Below are 17,410 nucleotides of genomic sequence, written 5' to 3' on the forward strand. Positions count from 1 at the left end.
CTATGTGGGACCTTATCAAATGCTTTCTGAAAGTCCAAGTACACTACATCCACTGACTCTCCCTTGTCCATTTTCCTAGTTATATGTTCAAAAAATTCCAGAAGATTAGTCAAGCATGATTTCCCGTTCGTAAATTGGTTTATAATCTTCAATAGTCCCGCGGTGTGGCTCGGTGTGGTACTTTCCTTTCTAAGAATTCCACCAGATCTAGTAGCCTGGCTACTTGCTTCCTTCCATCCATTATTACGCCTGCTTCATGTCTCCACCTTTCTCTCAGTGTTCTGGGGATCTTGCTCATGATGATTCTAGTATTGCTTGCAAGATTAATTTCCTTCATGTGACTAAGATTTTTCATCGAGCTGGAACAACCTCTCAGAAATATTGTATATTTACTCAATGCCTTCCCATCTTCTGGCTTGATTTCTTTCCAAGCATGGGCCTTCTCCATGCATGCGTTAGCAATCCTCTGTTCATTACCAAAACATTCTTTAAGTAACCTTCTCGCCTTTTTATAGCCATGGCTGCCTGGCTCAATTTGACAACTTTCTACAATTACCTGAATATCTCCGCTTGTGTACTTAACCAGAAATCATAAGTGCTCCTTTTCATCCGTAACTTTTGTTTCTAATACTTCTTCTAATGCCCTTACGTAAGCTTCATACCACAAAGGATCTCCATCATAGGTAGGAATTTCTGCTGTGAGAAGTATTTTGTCGAGCTAGGATCTGGTTGAATTCAGCTGGCCTATTCGCCCAAGCCAAAAATCCATCCTGATAACCTTGGCTTGGCTCCAACGAACGATAGACAGGCCTTGGCTCAAACTGGCTTGCTCGAGCCTGTGCACTTAGAAAAGCATGGTCCGCTATTGGTTTGTCCCGAGCATCTTCAGATGCTCCCCAAGTAATAAATCTAACATTCATTTTCTGAGATGAAGTTTTACCCATCTCACTCTATTCCAATGGTTTTTCAAAGCCATGAAATCCAGTGGACCTCGATTGTGGAATTGATCTAACTGCTGACTCACTTCGAGCAATCTTTCTTCCCAAATCAGAGTTTATCGTCTCCGATGTTCAAGAACTACATCTTGAATTCTTATTTTGCAGTATCTCCTTGTTTGCTTTGGCTACCGCCATCTTCGTCTCTAATTTCAGCTGTTCTTCTCATCTCTTCTTTTTGTCGCTCAATCTCATGTTTCTTCTGCAAGGCATTCCGCTTCTATTGAGAGAGCGGCTAGATCAGCTTCAACTCCCAACCGAGCAGAAACCCTTGATACCGAATTGGTTGTATGACCAGATTTATGTCCTGATCTTCATGTAGATACTTTCGAGATATTATCTTGTAGTGTAATCTCATCTTCCATTCCAGCACCTTGTTGCATCGCACCTCCAGCTGTTAAGCGCGTAAGTTGTGGTATCATTTTTGATAACTACTCCTCCGCATCATCCATGAAACCATTGAATATCTTCACCCTGTCTTCCCACCACTGGGTGTGTCTTATGTATTCTTCCCAATACGGTTGTGAACACAGCAGCACATTTTGTTTCCTTCCAACCTCTTGACAGAGGTTCCATAATTGGCCCAGTTTAGATTCTACTTTGATCGCGTTCTGTACTGATTCCATTTGTTTCTACCGTTTCTTAATTGATTTGGTAACCTGTTTCCATAATTTGTTTCTCTCCGTCTCGGTTTCTTTCAGGTAGGCAGCTTGTGTATTATCTGTTTCTTCTCAATACATGAGTCTTCTGTAGCTTTCAATTGACTCATTCCCATATCGGGTTTTCCTCCTTCTTAGTTTCTTTCAGGCAGGCAGCTTGTCCTAGACTAAGCTTGACTTTGCCACATTGTAGTTCCTTAGGCATGGCTCTTTCTTCATCTTCTGGCTCCATGATTTTAAGGAGGTCTTGGCAGATTACCGTCTTTAAATTGAACGAACAATGTCTTCTCTGAATTCTGCTCCAACATTGTGTAAACATCGAGTGGCTATTTTGAAAATAATTTTCTCAAAACAGTAACATACTGAGATTGTTCCCAACGTCTCTCAATACCCATGGGCTTAAAATTGACATTAGTTCAAAAGGAATGCGTGTTATCAAGACTTCAAAACAAATTAATGTCAGTCTTCTCCTTTCTCCAGACAGATTATAAAACACTTTTTTTTGGCTATCTTCCAAGCTAGTGGCTAGCTTTCTGGCTCTTCTTATAGAAGCAGTTTAAAATTAAAGCTTTGCAGTTTCAAAATTCAAAGAAATAATAGTCGATATCTACTCACAATTTCTTGATAATGACTTCAGATCTTCAGATAAGTCTCTTTGATCGCGTTCTGTACTGATTCCATTCGTTCCTACCGTTTCTTAATTGATTTGGTAGACCTCTGGCCGAGATCTATTGTCTTCAGTTCTTTGGCTGGAACCGGTCTTCTGGCCAAAACCTCTTTCAAGATCTTAGCCAAATCTTCTGTCCCACTCTCTGGGACTGGCTTTCACCCCCCGTCGGAGGTATCCTTTGACTTAATGTAGTGGCAGATTTTTATATCGTTCAAGGGATTACTCCCCCTAGCCACTAAGTGGACTACATGATTAAGGAGAATGTCGTTATATGCATGCGAGCTCTCCATCAGAGACCTTCAGAGCTTCTTCACAGATAAATCTTCATAACATAACATTAGTCTTTTGATTAAGAGATTATTTTTGTTGATGAAAAACAATAAGATTTTATATCATTTATTGTTTAAAAAACAATAAACAATAACAACCAGGCAGTGGCTTAATGAAAAAATTCCAAAACAAGAACAGTGGCTAGAAATTGTGCAAGACATCTTTACTATGGAGAAACTGACATATCACTTGAGAGTCAAGGAGAATTCATTTGAGAAGATCTGGGGAAAATGGACCACTTATTTGAGCCATGACACCAACTAGATAAATGCCAAGCTAGATATGGGAAGATTGTGTATATAGAACTAGATGGTATGTTTGTGAGAATATGGAAATATCTCCAGATAACTAATCATGTAATTTTTTTTTAATTTGGTAAGTGTACCACACGCTCTTATTCAATTTTTTTATTTATTTACTTTTTGTTTTTTGGTCCCCCCCCTCCCCCTATTTATTCATTTATTTATTTTGATTGTTGCTTTTCTTATTTTGTTTTATTTGTGGTGATGGTGTTGCACTGTTTTGTACATATCTCTGTGAAAAATCAATAAAAACTTAAGTGAAAAAAGAAAAACAATAAGGTACATCCAAATTTCTTCCGACTCATACACTATAATCTTCATCAAGCATTTAAGGCTAGGAAACTCCTCGTGTCTCCGTTACACTCGGCATGGTCAAAGGGTAAACCTTCCCCATGCTGGTCCAAAACTAAACTAAAAACTAAGCTTCTACGTAAGAAAAGTAGCTCCAAACACGGCCTAAAATACGTCATAAATGCCACCCACAACATAACGGGCAGTCTAATATTTAAAGACACATGCCATCATTAATGACACACAAACCAAGCCAAATGGCCTCTACATCCTCTCCTTGACCATAGAAACATAGAAAATAGGTGCAGGAGGAGGCCATTCAGCCCTTCAAGCCAGCACCGCCATTGATTGTGATCATGGCTGATCGTCCCCAATCATTAACCCGTGCCTGTCTTCTCCCCATATCCCTTGATTCCACTCACCCCTAGAGCTCTATCTAACTCTCTCTTAAATCCATCCAGTGACTTGGCCTCACTGACCTCTGTGGCAGGGAATTCACAAATTCACAATTCTCTGGGTGAAAACGTTTTTTTCTCACCTCAGTCTTAAATGGCTTTCCCTTTATTCTAACACTGTGGCCCCTGGTTCTGGACTCGCCCAACATTGGGAACATTTTTCGTGCATCTAGCTTGTCCAGTCCTTTTATAATTTTATATGTTTCTATAAGATAACCCCTCATCCTTCTAAACTCTAGTGAATACAAGCCTAGTCTTTTCAATCTTTCCTCATATGACAGTCCCGTCATCCCAGGGATCACTCATGAACCAACGCTGCACTGCCTCAATCCCAAGGATGTCCTTCCTCAAATTCGGAGACCAAAACTGGACACAATACTCCAGATGTGGTCTCACCAGAACCCTATACAACTGTAGAAGAACTTCTTCACTCCTATACTAAAATTCTCTTGTTATGAAGGCCTACATTCCATTAGCTTTCTTCACTGACTGCTGTACCTGCACGCCAACTTTCAGTGACTGGTGTACAAGGACGCCCAGGTCTCGCTGCACCTCCCCCTTGCCTAACCTAACCCCATTGAGATAATAATCTGCCCCCTTATTTGTGGATAGCCTCACATTAATCTATATTATACTGCATCTGCCTCGCATCTGCCCACTCACTCAACCTGTCCAGGTCACCCTGCAACCTCCCAACATCCTCTTCACAGTTCACACTGCCACCCAGCTTTGTGTTAGCCGCAAACTCGCTAGTGTTGCTCCTAATTCCCTCTTCCAAATCATTAATATATATGGTAAACATTTGCGGCCCCAACACCGAGCCTTGCGGCACTCCACTCGCCACTACCTGCGATTCCGAAAAGGACCCGTTCACTCCTACTCTTTTCTTCCTGTCTGTCAACCAATTTTCTACTCCCAATGTCAACACCCTACCCCCAATACCATGTGCTCTAATTTTCGTCACCAGTCTCCCGTGCGGGACCTTATCAAATGCTTTCTGAAAGTCTAGATACACTACATCCATTGGCACCCCTTCATCCATTTTACTTGTCACATCCTCAAAAAATTCCAAATGTTTGATCAAGTACGATTTCCCTTTCATAAATCCATGTTGACTTGACTAATCCTTTTACTGCTATCCAAATGCCGCATTATTACCTCTTTAATAATTGACTCCAGCATCTTTCCCACCACCGAAGACAGGCTGGTCTATAATACACCGTTTTCTCTCCCGCTCCTTTCTTGAAAAGTGGGATAACATTAGCTATCCTCCAATCCACAGGAACTGATCCTGAATCGATCTAAAATTGGAAAATTATCACCAATCCATCCACTATTTCTAGAGCCACCTCCCTGAAGAACCAGGGATGCAGACCATCAGGCCCAGGGGATTTATCATCCTTCAGTCCCATTAGCCTACCCAATACTATTTCTCGCCTAATTAAAATGTCTTTCAGTTCTTTCTTTCATTTTCTATCTTTCAGCTTCTACCCCCTTAGATCCTCTGTCCTCCAGTACATCTGGGAGATTGTTCGTGTCTTCCTTAGTGAAGACAGATCCGAAGTACCTGTTCGGGGGACCCACATTTGACTTTGCTACTCTTTTTCCCTTAACATATCTAAAGAAGTTTTTAACGGCCTGTCCAACTTACGTGACCTTGGCACACAAATTACGCGACTTCATCGTCGCGTTGAGGCGCAAGGGCATCGTGTGGCCACGAGGGGCCGGTCCCACTGAGAAGCGAGGAGGGGTACGGAGTTCTGTACGACATCGCGCAGGGCTCCGAAATTTTTGTAGCGATCAAAATCTTTGCGCGCGAACGGCCTGTCGCATAACTGACGGCCAAAGTGGGACAGGCCCAAGACCCTGGCGCGATGCAACATCTCTCCTTCAACAGCAGCAGAAGCAGGCAAACGATCGCCAAACTCAGCCTGGGGCTCACGGCCGTTGCGGTCCAGATCCACCCCTACTTCTACTGCCAGAGCGGGGCCAAGCAAATTGAAGATGGACACAAAATGCAAGAGTAACTCAGCGGGACCGGCAGCATCTCTGGAGAGAAGCAATGGATGACATTTCGGGTCGGGTCAAGACCCTTCTTTTCAGACTGAAGAAGTCTCGACACGAAACGTCACCCATTGCTTCTCTCCAGAGATGCTGCCGGTCCCACTGAGCTACTCCAGCTTTGTGTCAAATGACATCACGCACTCCAGACGGCTGTGCGTATGTATGAAATTGCGTGCTACCTTCCGGGGATCGTCGCGGCTCAACGCGACCATTAGGTCGCATGATTTGCGTGCCAAGGACACGTAAGTGGAACAGGCCCTTTACTGTCCTTCTTTATATTCCTGGCCAGCTTCCCTTCGTATTTCATCTTTTCAGCCCGTATTGCCCGTTTTGTTTCCTTCTGATGTCCTATGAAAGTTTCCCAATCCTCGGGCTTCCGGCTACTCTTTGCGGTGTTATACAACTTTTCTTTTAGTTTTATTCTATCCCTAACTTCTCTTGTCAGCCATGGTCACAAGTAATAGCGCAAAGACCATGCAACATAGTCCACAACATTATTGTGACCCATCATTACTCAACCAATCCCAAGCATGCATTTGCAACAGGTCCTAGCTCCTTCTGCAAAACCTCATACATATTAACAATTAAAGTGTGTCTGGACATCAACCTTTATTCAACCTCGCCCAGGCTACAGACACTCTGCAGCCATGATCCTCATGGTCTTTGCAGCTTTCAAAAAAGATGACAAGCAGGTTTTACAGAAGCAGAAATCCTCGGACTTCCGGTAGGCAGCAGAGCATGGTGTACAGTCCGTACAGTCGGATAAATAAACCTCCCCTAAATTCAAAGTAAATTAATATTTAAGTTTTAATGTGTACAGTATTAGTGGGGGAGCCACACATGTGGCGGAGGGGGGGGGGGGGGGGGCTCTAAGCAAGGTGGCCAAAAATGACGGCCATAGGTGGCGGCGTTCTCTCTGAAATCGCAGCACAGATGGCCAAAACCGTTCAAGAACAGACTTTTAGTAATATAGATTTCAATTTGAAACCCTTTTTCAATGATTGTGAGGGGGAGGGGGAAACTAGGGGTGGGACAAAACCTGGCAAGTACAGGAGAGGGTAGCTTTTGATTGGCAGCCATTGGACGAAGCCAAGAGATGAAAAGATAGGGGGCCACGGAAAATGATTGCAGAGTTACAAATTGTAAAGATAGAGGAAGGAATGTATGTGTTGGGGAGGGAGAAATAGGTGTGAGTGTGGGGGGTGGGGGGAGGGAGGAGAGAGAGAAAGGAGAGGGGGTTTGCTTACTTTCCTAAATTTGGAGCTACCCAAGCAGAAGACGAGGTACTGGTCCTCCAGTTAGTGTGTGTCCTCACTCTGGCAATGGAGGTGGCCCTGGACAGAAAGGTCAGTGTGGGAATGGGAAGATGAGTTAAAATAGTTAGTAAATGGTTAGGGGATAGCATTTTTCCAAGAGTCAGGGTGGAAGGAGGTGTGGTCCAGATAACTGGGCGCCGTGGGTTTATTGTTGACATCAGTCAATAGTCTGTCTCCTGTGATGGATAGAGATCAAGAAAGGGCAGAGAGTTGTCAGAGGAATGTGCATGTGAGTATTTGATAAGCAAGAAAAGTGATAATTGAGAGGTGAAGGGCAGATAGATTCAGATTTGGAGAGGGTAAGGGCTGCCCCAATGTGTTATTATGTGGATAGATACAGAATGGAGTTGAAAATAAGCGACAGGAAAGGGAGGGGAGGAATCAGAAGGGGGAGGGTGAAAAATCAGACCGATCGGAAAGGTCACTCAAAATGAGAAAATTCTCTTTTTACAGCTTAAAATCCGTTTGAGTCCCTGTCACACAGGAGGGCTGGTCCCCAAACACAATATTCCACCACTCACCCATAGCCCCGAACTGCGCAGGCATGGCTGATGGGTTCCCTTTGTGACACCAGAGATCCTCGTTGTGACGCAAGTCACAGCAACCCTCCCCACGTGCACCTCGCCATCCCTCTTCCTACCCCTATCCTCCTCCATTCCCTTTCATCCCCAGAACTTTCTCACCCTCCTATTCATCCTCCCTCTTCTTTACCCTCCCCTTCCTTCCCTTCCCCACTACCTCCCTCACATCTCTCTTCCACTCATTTCCCCTACCCTCAGTCACTCCCTTCCTCCCTCCATAACCCCTCTCCCCTCCCTATCCCCTTTGACGTCATTGTGAGGTGGAAGCTGCTGGGTTTTTTTAAACAGATTTTTATGCAAATGAGATCCCATTGTGACGTCATTGTGGGGTGGAATACTACTGAAGGGCAGTTTATGTAAATGAGATCCCATTGTGACATCATACGCTGCTAACTGCCAGTGCAGATTGTAGTGCTTTCGTGTACCATTTTGCTGTAATTTCAGAATCACAGTGACAAACATAGAGACAGACAGACAGACAGACAGACAGACAGACAGACAGACAGACAGACAGACAGACAGAATAACAAACAAGGTGAGAGACCCGTTGGGCCCAGTTCCCCCAACGCAATATTCCACCACTCACCCATTCCCCCAACTGGTGATTACGAACTCAACCTATTCCCCCAATGCAATATTCCACCACTCACCCATAGCCCCCAACTGCACAGATGTGGCACATTTCCACTCATCCCCCAGCACTCCCACCCCCTCCTCTTCACCCTCCCTCTTCTTTCCCCGTACTTTCTCTCCTCCTTAAAGGGTGTCCCCACTCCCTTCCCCAGGCTCACACTCTGCAGCCATCCCATGGTCTTCCCTCTCCTTTCCACTACCCAGAGCATGGTGTACAGTCACGGATAAATAAACCTCCCTCCAAAGTAGTCCCAAAGTAGTGGGGGGCCCCATCGGCTCTTAACGCTCTATCTCTCTGCTCTCCAGCACTCCTCCCCAGACTCTCCCATTTTCCCCCACTAAACACAATGTTGTAAAGTAACATTAAAAAAAAGGAATGTATGTGTTGGGGAGGGAGAAATATCCTTGGGAGGAGAGAGAGAAAGGAGAGGGGGTTTGCCTTTCCTAAATTCCTCCTGCCCTCCCTCCTCTCTGGCAATGGAGGTGGCCTTGCAACAATGTAGCAAATCTCTTATTGCACTGGGAGTCCTGTTATTTGTTAACATTGTAACGGGCAGGGCAAGTTTTAAAATTAAAAGTTTGATTTTTTTAAAATGAAAAGTTAATTTTTTTAAAGTTTAAAATGTGAATAAAGTAAAATATACCAACAATCTGTTGGGCCTCATTCCCCCAAAGCAATATTCCCCCGTTCCCCCAACGCAATATTCCACCACTCACCCGTTCCCCCAATGCAACACATTTCCACCACTCACCCATAGAACACAACTGCGCAGGTGCAGCTCATTTCCCCTCATCCCCCAGCACTCCCTCCCTCTCACCTCTCCCTCTCCTTTCCCCTACACTCAGTCACCCCATCCCTACATAACCCATCTTCCCTCCCTTCCACCCTTGACGTCATTGTAAGGTGGAAGCTGCTGTTTTTTAAATGTAAATTAGGTCCCATTGTGATGTCATTGTGGGATGGAGCACTGCTGATGGGCAGTTTATGTAAAGGAGATCACATTATGACGTCATATATGCTGCTAACTGCCAGCGCAGATGGAAGAGATTTTTGTCAAAGTGGGGTTTTGTAAAGTATAAAATGTGAATAACTTGTAAAATATAACATCAATCTGAACGAAACTTGATACACCACACCACAGGACAATGTTAAGTAAGGTGGGTCAAAAAGTATAGCGCTATCCTGTACCGTTTTGGCGTAATTTCAGGTATACACTAACAGATCACACGCACGCACACAAGATGAGGGTTTTAGTCATATATTTGATAGATAGCCCATTGGCAAAGTGAGTAGCAGATCTCTTATTGCACTGGAGTGGAACGTAACGAGAGAAGTTTTAAAATAGAGGGATTTTTTTAGAGAAAAGTTATGTTTTTAAAATCTAAAATGTGATTAAATATGGAACATGTTAAAAAGCAATATCAGCCTTAGCAGGGCAAAGAAGATCATCAAAGACAGCTTCCACCATCACTGCGTTTGGTGCACTCATTTCGACCCCCAGCTGCCCTCTGGAAGGCCCTATCCTTTCCCCTACACTCAAATCCAGGACAAACAGACGCAGGAATAGTTGCTTGCCGAGAATTATATCTACTATAAATTCAAATTCACACATGCACTGCTGACAGTTTACAAAGGAGCCCAACACGCTGCTAACTGCCATCTGATGGATATATTTTTGTCATAGTGGGGTATTGTAAAGCCGCAAAATGAATAACTTGTGCAATATTCCAACAAAACCCCATCTCCCTTCTGTTTTTTAAGTTTTTATAGCGTTTCCTGTACCGTTTTTAATTTGCTAACATTAACAGTACACGTACGCACACAAGTGACGGTTTTAGCAGCTTTCATAGTTAGCACATGTACAGTGTATAGTGGACAATAAAGATGGGGAAGATAGAGATGTTTTTAAAATCTATCATATGATAAGTGCAAGCCAACCATGAACAACCAAAGAACAGCGCAGTTTAGTAGTGCATGGTTCATCGTGGTTTTGTGCCAAATTAGTGTTATGGTTAGGGAGGGGCAGGGTGGTTAAAGAGCCTGATGGTTGATGAGAAAAATCTGTTCTTGAATTTAGAGGTAACAGTTATGAGGCTCGTACCTTTTACCAATGGTAGCAATGAGAATAGAGCAGGGCCAGGGTGATGTGGGTCTTCAATGATATTAGCTGCCTTCTTGAGGCACTGCTTCCTGTAGATCCTTTTGATGGTGGAAATGTCAATATTCACAATGGACCGGGCAATATCCACCACTTGTTGCAGCCTCCTTCATACTTGTGCATTCAAACTTCTGAACTAGGCTGTGAAGCAACCAATCAATATGTTCTCTACCATATGCCTGTAGAGGTTTGCTAAAGAGTATTCAGCAATATGCTGAACATCCTCAAACTCCTGTGGCAGTTGATGCATTATTAAGCTTTCTTTGCAATTGCATCAATGTGCTGTGGCCAGGACAGAGCAGAGACACATTCAGTTCCAAGTTTGACTTTTTCTTCTTGCATATGGCTTGCACAGCCTAAAGTTGTAAGACAACTTGTTCTGCTTGATCTTCTGTTTGTGCATGCCAGGTTGATTGCATTCGTTGAAACAGGGTGGACAACGTGAATGTTGAAATCTCCCACCCCCCAAGTTTGACAATGAGTTTGGAACGGATGATGATGTTAAACACAGTCAATGAACAAAGTGCAATATATGTATTCTATTTGTCCACGTAGTACAGCAGAGAGTAGAGCACCAACAAGATAAAATCTGCTGTCAATTTGTTGTGGCAATAGGCAAATTACTGTGGGGTCCAGGTCACTACTGAGGCAGGTGCTTGTGTCATAACCAACTTCTTGAAGCACTTATATCACCAGTCGGTAGTCGTTGAAGCGAGTCACCTTGTCTTTCTTGGCGCTGGTTTAGGGTATTATGTATTTCATATTAAAACATGCGGGGATCTCGGACTATGGACACACGATTAAGACATCTGCGACAACTCTAGCCAGTTGGTCACAATTCACAACATCATTCTTTTTGTCTCATGCAGTCTCTTTTCATCTCTGTCCAACCTATCAAAGACCTCACATCTATAACAACCTATTACCTGACAGCCCCCCCCCGACCCCACACACACACACACAGCAGTCTGCAGAAGGGCCCCGACCTGGAATATTGATAATATTGGACATTTTAGGTGCCTGATAAAATGGAGGGTTTCTGCTTTTGCAGAGCCTGCTTGACATCCTTTGCAAAGGCTGCAAAGACCATGAGGATCTTGGCTCCAGAGTGTCTGGGGCTTGGGAAGAGGTGTGTAGGGGAGGGCATGTGTGGGGAAGGGGAGGTGGGGGAGGAGGGGTGTGGGGAAGGGGCTGTGGGCGGGGAGGGGACGGGGGTGTTGGGGAGGGGGAACCTTCAAAACCTTCAGAACGTTTGTACTATTTCACCGAACGGAACAAAACTTATTTGACTTGCAGCAGAGGAGGATGGCGAGTCAGTTGGCGAAAAATCATAGCACTATGGGGGATCATTTTTGCGCAACTTTAATTACACCGCAGACAGGAATTGGTCAAGATGAGAGTTTTAGTAATATATAGATTTTCTGATTGGGTTAGGGAACTGTCAATTGAAGTATTTTGTAACTCTTATTGATGATTGGCTTGGAGGGGTTGCGCCCCCCCACCCCTCCCCCAATGTGTTTCAGGCCAAAGGTCCGTGAAGGTATAAAAGAGGTGAGAGAACATGAGAGTGTGCCGATTTTTTGGGGTAGCACTTGGGACCGTGCTGACCTTCTGGAGGTGTTCTATTTGCACGAGGCTGAAGGTCTTGAACAAGTAGAGACAAGGATCGGACCCACGGTGTTTGATAGTAAGATTAAACGATCCACAGGCTAAACCAGCAAGTTTTATGTTAGGAATAACTGTGAAAGGTTGCATTATTGTTCCCGACAAAGCGGGAAGCATAGCTGCATAGGTCAGTCAGACAGAACGACAACCTAGAGCGGGATCTTGCTGACTTTATTGCAAGACCCAACTAATGAGGCATAATGAAGGGAGACAAACATAACTTCTTTCTCCTTGTAGCGAGAGTGTATTTTGGCCTATGTTATGCCTCAAATTTTGCAACCGTTAAATGAGCCTGGAAACAAACATATCAATTTGGTTTTCCCATCGAGCCATAATTTTATTAAATGCTCTGTGATCCAACACCCATTTTGTGTTGTCATTGATTATACATGATGATATTCCAATGTTTATTAGGTAAATGATTACAGGATATTCTGTCTTGATTGCTCTCATGTGCCTAACATATGCCACCACCATAGTGTATCAACTTGATGTTGAACATGCAGATTATGCATATTCACTCAATAACCCTTTAACCTTTAGAATGCAGTGTCTATAGGTAGTTTATACCAAGAACTGAATAATTGTTAATTGGTGCAAGTCTCCTCCGCCTCTGAACTAGATGGCATTCATAATTTTCCACCTTAGAGCCCCATCAGTTATAATATAACTGAAATTTTACTGACCAGATTACTGGAGCAATGCTGAATACTGTTCGTCTACCATAATGACCTTGGTAGCTTCAGCTGGTAAAAGCATAAGGTCTGTCTCAAGACCTACATGACATTTGAGAGTACCACTCTGCACAGCTGAATTACAGCCACTATATTGTCCAATTATACTTAATGTATTGAAGGCTGTTTTATCACAACAAGATTGTTCGAGGCTCCTATTAATTCCAATCTCTTACCCCAGGGTGGAGTCACAGGCTAATTAATAATTAAGAGTAATCCCAATAATGAATAAATCTAATTGGTGTAACCTTCATTCTCTTGAACATAGTTTGAGGCTGAAACAGTTGTTTTTAACCACATACAGCGTTAGGCTATCCTTCATACCTAACAAATGTTTTTAAGCTCTGAGCAGTCCAAACATTGGTTTTAGTAAAGTGGTAAATAACCTGGGAACTGAAGGTAACCCATTTTGCAATGTTTATTATTGCTTTATCCAGATAATTTTCAAAATGTCTCCGATGATCTCTGTAGATGGGAGCATCAGATGATGGGAAGTAAACGACATTCTGCATCTTTTCCACAATGGACAGGTCACGCCTGTGAATTCGGTACCTGCTCGAGCTACAATTCTGGCCCATTTTCCAAGCTAGTCCCGAAAGCCATTCCTGGCCATAATACTGAGCCTGCCCTGAAAGACAAATCTGGCCCAATTGCTGTGCTTGGAACCTTAGCATTGTGCAGCTTTACATGGTTAGATCCCATCCATTTGTGTGTTGTAAGGCCACTAGGACCCTTTCATCCTTATCAAGGGAAAATGCTATTTTCGTACAACACATAAACTAAACACATGTTATCATTATCATTAGTACAAACAAGTGTAATTATTGCCAACTTGTAGATGGTCCCATATTTTCCCTGAGCCCGCCTTGGGTCTCGGATTTTAAGACCTCTGCCCAACTTTCATGCTGCCACCAACTTCAGTGAACTGTTTACTGTGAACGAAGATGTGGGGTGTGTTGTTGCCACAAATTTCATGCTTTATTTTGAGATTACTGGAAATGTTCAAAAATCTGACAAAACTATGAGTTTAAAAATGACTGTCTTTCGCTGATGATGTCACAATGCGTGCCCTTCTTCCTCGTGCTGCGAGTGACATCTGCCCCCCCAACCCCGACTCCCCGTTATTCAAGACTCTGCCCGCCCCCCGCTCCAAAAGACGCAGAAAGAATGAGCAAGTCGGGCCCGCCCTGCTCGCCAAGTCCACTCCCCCCCCTCGATAAGAGGACGGTACCGAGCTCCCGGGTCCTCGGGTCCGTTAACCCAGTCATTGGTGGGATCATTCATGTGGGCATCCTCTGGACTTTCTCCAACACCGGATATCTCTCGTCAGATACGGACCAAAAACTGCTCAATACTCCAAATGTGGTCCTTATAAAGCCTCAGAATTACATCCCTGCTTTTATACTCTAGTCTGCTCGATATGGTTGCTAACATTGCATTTGCCTTCCTTGCTACCGATTTAACCTGTAAATTAACATTTTGGGAATCCTTCAACAGCACTCCCAAGCCCCTTTGCTCCTCCAATTTCAGAATCTCCTTCCCATTGAAAAATTGTCTATCTGTTTATTCCTACAACCAAAATGCTTGACCGCACTTTGCAACACTGTATTCCATTTGCCTCCCTTAACCAGCTCTGTGCAATCCTCCTCAGAGCTGTGCCCCTCAGTTGGTGCCTAAAAGCAGAATAGCAAGGTAGCCCGACTTTTCAATGTGCGGGTGTGGGATGAAGCGAGGGCCATACCTGGTGGAATAGCTGAGTGTTTTGATCCTCAGGTACTGCAGGAGACATGCTGATGGTGATACATTTAAGCTAGCATTGTTGAAGGCCTCAGCACCAATGGATAAGCCATTGGGATACACCGCACGATGTTTGTTGACCATGAAGTATAGTCCCTCAAGAGCTAGCCAAACATCTGCCTGGGTGGAATGTAGACTGCAGTGGCAATGATATAAACTTACACAATTTGAATGGTGAAATCAGCACATACAGCGTGAATGGTACAGCCCCAAGGATTAATGAGGAACAGAGGGACCTTGATACACAAATCCATAGATACCTGAAGGTGGCAGCACAAGTAATGCTAGAGGTTATGGTACAGCTTTATAAAACCCTGAATAGGCCACAGCTCTAAGACTGGGCGCAGTTTCCTTCACCACAGTACAAGGACCGATTACACTGGATAGGTGCAGGAGATTTAGCAGGATGGTGCCTAGGATGGAATGTTTCAGTTGAGGAGAGATTGGATCGGCTGGGCTCGTTTTTCTTGGAGTGCAGTAGCCAGGGGAGGACCTGATAAAGGTACACAGAATTATGAGGGCAGAAACAGCAAAAAACTGAAATAAAATCTTTTGTCTAGGGATAATGCAACCAAAAACCACATAGGTTTGGGGTGTGGTATGTGTTTCAGGTAGAATTGGAAGCATGTTTTTATCCAGTGGGTAGATGCAATCTGAAGTGCACTCCCTGAGAATGTGGAGGTTTCAGAGACACTCGAATTTAAAGAATTTGGGTGAGCACATGAATCATAAAGGCATAGAATACAACAGACAAGTGTTCATAAATGGAATTAGTACATATGAGTATCTTAAGGTGAGCATGGGGTGAAGGGCCCATTTCAGTGATGTGCATAAAGGCAGTTTGGCATTAAAAAAATTGGCAACACCTGGTGATCTAAACAATAAATGGTAACCCAGGTGGCCACAAGGGAGTACCAGGTGATACAGGACAGGAATAACTTCCTGTAATCAACTGCAGATCATTTTAAAGATATACAAAAGGCACATCTGTTCTTCCCACTTCCTTCCCGTCAAGAGTTGCGCTGAAGAGCATGCATGAAAATAATAATGGTCGCAAAAGTACGGAGGTTTTGCATTTTTCAGCTTGAAATTGTGCAATCTGGTGCATACTGTAGCGAGTCTTTTAACTTACAGTTGAATGCAACATTTATGCTTTAAATTGGATTAGCTATGAATAGGTATGTTACAAAACGTACCTGAATCGTGGCTGAGCATCTGCCCCACCCCTTGTGTGTGATTTTGGCGCTGTTTAGAGGGGGCGGGTTTAAAACGCGATTTTTACTAGGCTGTTGCAATCGAAAATGTTCAGCCTAGTAAATCATTAACGGAAAATCGCTGAAAGACTCTGTCGCAAAAGGTATTATTAGTTTTTATGGCCTTGTAAAATAGTTAGAGTAATTTAAAAATCACTCTCTAAACTCGCCACCTCTCGCAGCCCCAGGGTTTTATAATAAGGTATGTACCTTATTTTTACATTAAATGGGGCATGTATATAACCCTGTGTATAAAGTTTTCTATAGCGAGTAGCTCATGAATTTATAGGTTTTTTTCTGGGCATTTGGGGCATAAATCTAGCAATTGAACGTTCTAAACAGCGCGTTCCACAGAACCAGGCTCTGATCAACAAGAACACTGCCTTCCATTTGGCCTACAAATGATGTAAATGAGATCATTATTGTGATTATTTGTGTATGGACAATTTAAAAAATTAATCATTTATTAAGAAATGGATATAGATCAGTAAATTGCACAATTGGGGTAACCTATGTTTAATTTCAGACCAAGTTAGATTATTTTATATTTGTTTCTCAATCTATGCTGACACCTGGGTACTTTTGACTCCTGACCCAGACTTTTTTGTTGCATACCTTCTCTCATTCCTGACCCCAACTTTTTTTATTATTTGGGAAAGTCCAGGTGTCTTACACCTGGCCCCCTATTCTACCCTGATCATAGCTGTTTTTAGGACACTTGGTATTTAAAATCTCCTGCTTAGGTTTAAATTACCCAGTGCTGGCTCTGATCAACTCCAGCATTGTCGCAGCTTTGCACTGCACACCTCGACCAACCTATTCCACTGCACCTTGACTACTCTGACCCAGACTGCAGTTGCATACCTTCTCCATTCCTGACCCCGGGTCCCTACACCTGCCCCTATTCTCTGACATAGCTAACCTGTTTAGGTTTCCAGTGCTGGACACTCCCATTGTCGCAGCTTTGACTGCACACCTAGTACTATTCCAGACCTTGACTCTGGATGCACACATGGCCTTGCTCCTAGCCCCTCTGCTCTGACATAAATCTGGCCCACACATAAAGTTCAACTCCACAGGTGCTTATCTAATGCTGTAATCTTTTATGGGGCACTTCACGGATCTATTGGCTTCCTTGTTATCTAACATGCTAGTTACTTTGTCAAATAAGTCATCAATTGGTTGAACACAATTTCTCATCCATAAAATTATACTCACTCAGCTGTATAAGTATTCTGTTACCATTTCCTTCATTTTCCTAACAAACTGAAGTCATTTTCACCCCCAATATTTTCAGTATTTTGCTGTCTTCCTCTCAGCTGGGACTTTTCCGAAATGAAAAGTCCAATAACAAATAACAATACATATTTAAGCAATAATATTCTATTTAATGTGATCTTGTGAGTACATAATATTTTCTGTGATATTCATAACACAACAATGATAAAAAAGATCTTTGTTTTGATTGCGACTACCAACATGCATACATTATTACATTACAATTAA

At 43.3% G+C, this 17,410-nt stretch overlaps 1 pseudogene; it reads right to left on the bottom strand.

Annotated features, from left to right (window-relative positions):
• Nucleotides 1-13,487: 13,487 nt before the first annotated feature.
• Nucleotides 13,488-13,628, bottom strand: LOC129702449 (U6atac minor spliceosomal RNA; annotated as a pseudogene).
• Nucleotides 13,629-17,410: the final 3,782 nt, after the last annotated feature.

This window comes from Leucoraja erinacea, chromosome 12 (assembly GCF_028641065.1).
Source record: "Leucoraja erinacea ecotype New England chromosome 12, Leri_hhj_1, whole genome shotgun sequence".
Taxonomy (NCBI): Eukaryota; Metazoa; Chordata; class Chondrichthyes; order Rajiformes; family Rajidae; genus Leucoraja; species Leucoraja erinaceus.